The sequence below is a fragment of the Schistocerca piceifrons genome, chromosome X (genome assembly GCF_021461385.2).
Source record: "Schistocerca piceifrons isolate TAMUIC-IGC-003096 chromosome X, iqSchPice1.1, whole genome shotgun sequence".
Taxonomy (NCBI): Eukaryota; Metazoa; Arthropoda; class Insecta; order Orthoptera; family Acrididae; genus Schistocerca; species Schistocerca piceifrons.
In genome coordinates, this window is record NC_060149.1 from 606,844,363 (window position 1) to 606,851,549 (window position 7,187).

Below are 7,187 nucleotides of genomic sequence, written 5' to 3' on the forward strand. Positions count from 1 at the left end.
GGCCTTCGGAATTGTAAGCAGCTTGCTTCAAAACGGTTTAAAGTTCAACTTATTAGCCTTTACTGCCTCCAAAACAAGCAGCAAATGGCGACCAAGTGCGCATTTACTGTCCAAGTATTACTGGTGCACATTAGTTGCTGTTTTTACTACAATTTCTGTACACGAAAGCAGCCAGAAGTTCACCAGTCCGATCCGAACGATTTTCACGTTCTATCCAATTACTGACCCGACACACGGCTGTTTGCTGGTTATTACATCAAGTCGTTCAGTGATCTTCTTATGAAGGAGTGCTCGCCCAAATGTTTCATAATGTTCACCAGACACGCCACGCGGAGTTTGAAGTACAACCAGAAAGTTCACACGCCAATAACTTCCAAACCAAGTCACTTAAGATGTCCAAACATTCATTAAAACGTTCAAAACTTACGTAGCTTTATAATTACGATGAAAAAACCGACAGAATGCAAGAAGCCGGCCGGTGTGGCCGAGCGGTTCTAGGCGTTTCAGTCTGGAACCGAGCGACCGCTCCGGTCGCAGGTTCGAGTCCTGCTGCGGGCACAGATGTGTGTGATGTCCTTAGGTTAGTTAGGTTTAAGTAGTTCTAAGTTATAGGGGACTGATGACCTCAGATGTTAAGTAAAATAGTGCTCAGAGCCATTTTTTAGAATGCAAGATGTTCATCTTAACAAAAATATGAGCTGAGCGGTTCCATGTCGAGATGCTCAATAAGACGGTTCCCGAGCGAGTCTCAGAGATAAAAAGTTGTAGCACAAAGCACTACACAAAGCGCGTGAAAGCGCTTAATCCCTGTCGGCTGAGGATTTAGGCAGCTAATCAGATAAGCTCGAACATTCCTAGTCTCACGATAATTGCTACGTCATCCAACAGCATCACAGAAAGCAGTTTACAAAAGAAATTCTGAATTTACGAAACCAAATTTTATATAAATAAAACAAAGTTTGAACTAAAACCTAGAAATGAAATACAGACTGACTTCATACCTAACTTCTCTCCTGGTTGCTTTTATACAAAAGCATGCATACTAAGACATATGTCACATGATTCGTGACTGCATAAGATTTCTCCCATGCATATATTTTACATAATTTTTTAATACAATCAAACATCCTGGCTTTACGTATGCCCTCCATACACTCTCTCACTCTTTCCACAACACTCACACATCAAAACACAATTAAATAATATTTTTTAAAGTGGCTGCTATTACAGCAGCTTTTGAAATGAAAGCAATGAAAAGTCTAGATAAATAACTGCGATGTACTTCATCTTTCTAATTATAGTTTCTGCCGATATTTTAAATGACTAAATTACAGTCTCTAGCTCAGTTTCGTAACTCCAGATAAGTTATTGTGGCTTTTTGGCAAAAGTTTGTGTCTCGAAAGTACTGAAGATAATGAACTGAGATTTCTATAGTATAGTTGTATTATCAATAGAAGTCTGTATACGGAGTACGTAAAAGAAGATGGAATACAATTTAATACTACTACTTTATATTCATAGAAAATGTGCATAATGTATCGTACGCACCCGGAATGTAAGTATGTAGTCCCAACGGCCAGTGACAACTGCTGGACAACTGCTCTGCCACCGCCTGCATGACAAGACATACTTCCCAAGATCGTTTACTTCACTGTAGAGAGGAAAGACTAACAATAATGTGCTACGTTAGAAGACCTTTAATTTACTGCCGCTGTCATTTTTCAGGATGGACCTTAAAATAATTATGGCGATCCCAGTGTGTTTGTTAAACCTACAGCCATCCGATTTGAAATCCTATTCACGTACAAATCTAACAGAAAACTGTTTGGCAACTTTGTTGTTCCCGGCTATGAAACCTTCACATTATATACTCGACGACTGACTCACTGAGTATGGCCTCTGGTATTAAGTAAGAATGTTCAATTTTGACTAGATAAATAACTGCGATGTACTTCATCTTTCTAATTATAGTTTCTGCCGATATTTTAAATGACTAAATTACAGTCTCTAGCTCAGTTTCGTAACTCCAGATAAGTTATTGTGGCTTTTTGGCAAAAGTTTGTGTCTCGAAAGTACTGAAGATAATGAACTGAGATTTCTATAGTATAGGAGGAAAAATAAAAGAATTCAGCGACAAGTACAAGAGAAAATTATTTGAGCCAACCATAGTAGCAGACTCACCTAATGTTTCATGTCCAAAGTAAAGAACTTATAATAATAATAATAATTATTATTATTATTATATTTTTATTGCAGTCGATTGCCGCATAGTCTTCATAATGATACCGGTTTCGTTCAATTTTCGAACATCTTCGGATCTGTTAAAACAAATAAAAGACATGCAAAGTTTGATATTACATATCGTTAACTTATATGAAAGACACATACGATAAATATAAAAGTGCGTACTATGCCATTGTTGTTGCAGAACAACCCGTCAGTTTTATGTGATGTGCGCAGCCTCCATACGTCAATACTCTATACATATTACAAAACCAGGAATTATAAAAGATTGTTGGCAAGCATGTTATATGATGCCATCCTCTCTATGTGGTACATCAAGATGATAAATTCATTGTGTTAAAGCAAAACAGTTACAAAGATATACCAAATTGTGGTCAGGGTATTTATGTTACGGACTATTACGGGTTCTGACACATGAATAAAGCATATACGCTATAACATTGTACACAGAGGTTAACCTGTCGCCTATTGGTACACTCACGGGTGCCAAGATATAGTAATTCGTATTCTTGTAGATCTGACGAATATCATGTTTTTTTTTTCTTTTACTCAAGCAGGAGACCATACGGCAATCGAATATGTGTATTTTTTATATATTTATGTTTATAGTACGTGAAGTTCAGAACTCAAATATCAGTCATCCAAAGCCGTTCGATGCAACTCTCGAATACTGTCGAGAAAATCAACTTGTGGGCGTTGTTAATACCCTAAAGCAAGGTCCTTTCCTTCGTCGGGCTGTGTGGCTCTGTGGCAGAATGCTTGCCATCATATGGGCGGCTTGGGTTTGACTCCCGCCCATGGTAAATTTTTAAACAAAGGTGCATGTTCCATGAACATTTCCGTGAAGTGTAAAATACGCAAGAATTGAAAAATTTTTGTAATTCTTTTTTAAAATTTAAACAGCCTTTATTAGCAATATTTTATAAAAGATCGGTAATTAAGACTTTATATTTGCAGTGTAAACTGAAATTTTTGTGTGCAACATGTAATTAGAAATAAGAGGACGTGCATTTTTCATAAAAATGAAAATGACATATATGTTCATTAGCGTACACAGGATATTCGGAAATTCCCGTTACAGACTTCTAGGGCGTGTAGAGGGAAATAAGTACATAATATTCTGAATAGGAACCCATGTCTGCAAACGTCATCCAACGACGCTACAGTGCGTCAAAGTTATAGGCGCCGCCACCTGTAAATGTATGTATTACAGGATGATTTCATGATGTTACAAACTTTCTAGGATGATGGAGAAGCATAAATGTATTAATTTGAGGTAAGGGTCTCTGTACCGGAAACGAATGAGACAAAAGCTGTAATCGAAAACCACTCTGACAGTGGAATACATACACTGGTATTGGTGTTGCTACGATTGTAGGGTAGGCAACTTTCATAGGCGGTAGTATGGATCATAACAAGGAAAATATGTCAAGTAAACCGGGGCTCTACAATGCATACCTGAGCAGCTATGAGTACTTGTTCATCTTCGCTACTGTCAAACATCTCCTGCATTGAACAAGCGCTCATAGCTCTTAAGATATGCATTTTAGAGCCCGTCTTTATTGGATATTTCTTCTTGTTTTGGCCCATACTACCATCCCTGAAAGTTACCAACCCTACTATCTTAGCAACAACAATACAGGTACATGTATTCCACTGTCAGAATCATCAGAACGGTTTTGGCTTATAACTTTCTACTCCTCAGCTTCCGGTACAGGGACCTTTACCTCAAATTGATGCATTTATCCTTCTCCATAATCGTAGAAAGATTGCAACATCATCACGGACTCATCCCGCATGTACAGACGTTTACAGGCACCGGCGCCTATAATTTTGACGCTCTGTAGCGTCGTTGAATGACGTTTCCGGAAGTGGGTTCCTACTCAAAACATTATGTACTCACTGCCCTTATAAGTCCCAGAACTCTGTAACGGAAATTTCCAAACATTCCGTACTTGATGAATTTTATATTTAAATGCTGTAAGTATCCGAGCTGAAGGAGAAAAGAACGAAAAAATTAATGATCGAAACGTGATTCGAACCAGCGATTCCCAGTCTCGATCGCTACTGATTTTTCTTCCCTATCATTATCATTATGTCTTTTGCGCCTCATGGAAATGCCTCATAGAGCGTGCACCTTACTTCAAAAATTTGGTTCGGCCGGTAATCGTACTCAGGACCTGCACGTGGCAGGTGAACATTCAACTACGCAGCCTCTCCGTCTGTCGAAAAAAAGTCTTACTTCATATTATTGACGCTCGGAAAAGGTCAAAGCACGTTTTATCGAGAATTTTTGCGACTTGCATTATACGGCTTTCAATTATTGATACTTGAGTTCTGAAGTTCACGTACCATATACACTTACGAAAAAAAAAAGAATCGCCAAAAGTAATTAATGTAGAGTAATGAAGTTTCGTGAGTATATTTGTCTACGTAATATATTTAAGTGATTGACACGGCAAGGTCACAGGTTAATGTAAGCGCGAGATAAGCCATTGCAAATGTGAAATGCTGATACGTCAATAACCGATCGTGTGACTAGGGCCTCCCGTCGGGTAGAACGTTCGCCGGGTGCAAGTCTTTTGATTTGACGCCACTTCGGCGACTTGCGCGTCGATGGGGATGAAATTACGATGATTGGGACAACACAACACCCAGTTCCTGAGCGGAGAAAATCTCCTACCCAGCCGGGAATCGAACCCGGGCCCTTAGGATTGACATTCTGTCGCACTGACCACTCAGCAACCGGGGGCGGACAATTACCGGTGTAACTGCCAGAATGTTACATACAGGCATGCAAACGTGCATGCATTGTGTTGTACAGGTATCGTATGTCAGTTTGTGCGCTGGAGTTCCATGCCTATTGCACTTGGTCGGTCAGTACAGAGACGGTTAATGCTGTGTATGGATGACGCTGGAGTTGTCGTCGGATCATGTCACATATGGGCTCAATTGGAGACAGATCTAGTGATCGAGCAGGCAAAGGCAACATGTCGAATCTCTACAGAGCATGCTGGGTTGCACCAACGGTATGCGGCTGAGCGTTATCCTCTTGGAAAACACCCCATGGAATGCTATTCATGAATGATAGCACAACAGGTCGAATCACAAGACTGACGTACAGTTTTCCAACCAGGGTGCATGGGATAACCATGACAGTGCTCCTGCCTTCCAGTGAACTTTCGCTTGACACCAGTGAAGACTCAAATGGGGGTGGTTAGGGGTCAGTGGAATACACGCTATAGGCCGGCCGAAGTGGCCGTGCGGTTAAAGGCGCTGCAGTCTGGAACCGCAAGACCGCTACGGTCGCAGGTTCGAATCCTGCCTCGGGCATGGATGTTTGTGATGTCCTTAGGTTAGTTAGGTTTAACTAGTTCTAAGTTCTAGGGGACTAATGACCTCAGCAGTTGAGTCCCATAGTGCTCAGAGCCATTTGAACCATTTGAATACACGCTATAGGGCGTCTGGCTCGAGGCTGTCCTTGAAGTAGTCGATTTTTACCAGTCCACTGTATCACCGTGGTGCCAACTGCTACTCAGATTGCTGCTGCAGATGTAATATGATGCGCCAGAGCCATAAACCGAACACGATGGTCTTCCCTCTCCGTAGTGACACCTGGCGGTCCGGAGCACGGTCTTGATGCGACCGTAAATTTTTGTGACCACCGCTGCCAGTTCGTTGTGTCACTGCGGAGCCAACTGTTGTTCAACCTGCTGTCGCAGATGCAGTACGCTGCGCCAGATTGGATTGAATTGTTTGGGGGAGGAGACCAGACAGCGAGGTCATCGGTCTCATCGGGTTAGGAAGGGACGGGGAAGGAAGTCGGCCGTGCCCTTTCAGAGGAACCATCCCGGCATTTGCCTGGAGCGATTTAGGGAAATCACGGAAAACCTAAATCAGGATGGCCGGACGTGGGATTGAACCGTCGTCCTCCCGAATGCGAGTTCAGTGTGATAGCCACTGCGCCATCTCGCTCGGTCTGCTGTGCCAGAACACCGAACTCGATGGTCTTCCCTCTTGGTAGTGCCAGTCTTCTTGCGACCGTAGTTTCTAGAAAAAAATTAAATTTCTATGTAGCATACACGTTGCATAGGGACCGATGCGGTTATTACACGACCTCGTTCAAATTCAGTGAGGTGTTGACAATGGCGTCCTTGTCACCTTAAAGGCATACTTCACTGACATCAACTCGCTACGTCTAGCCTCGAAGCTGACTAACCCTCAGGACAGTTACAAAGTGTATTTAAAGCAAACCTGATTTGCATCCCCGAAGTGGCGCTACTAGCGCCACTCTTATATGACTGGCGCGAAACTGGAATAGACATATTTCAGATGTAGAAACACACCCACCAACTTGCATTTACGTCGCACAATCCTTCTTGGCGGTGCGTTTTTTTTTTTTTTTTCAATCAGTGTATACAGGGTGTTACAAAAAGGTACGGCCAAACTTTCAGGAAACATTCCTCACACACAAATAAAGAAAATATATTATGTGGACATGTGTCCGGAAACGCTTACTTTCCATGTTAGAGTTCATTTTATTACTTCTCTTCAAATCACATTAATCATGGAATGGAAACACACAGCAACAGAACGTACCAGCGTGACTTCAAACACTTTGTTACAGGAAATGTTCAAAATGTCCTCCGTTAGCGAGGATACATGCATCCACCCTCCGTCGCATGGAATCCCTGATGCACTGATGCAGCCCAGGAGAATGGCGTATTGTATCACTGCCGTCCACAATACGAGCACGAAGAGTCTCTACATTTGGTACCGGGGTTGCGTAGACAAGAGCTTTCAAATGCCCCCATAAATGAAAGTCAAGAGGGTTGAGGTCAGGAGAGCGTGGAGGCCATGGAATTGGTCCGCCTCTACCAATCCATCGGTCACCGAATCTGTTATTGAGAAGCGTACGAACACTTCGACTGAAATGTGCAGGA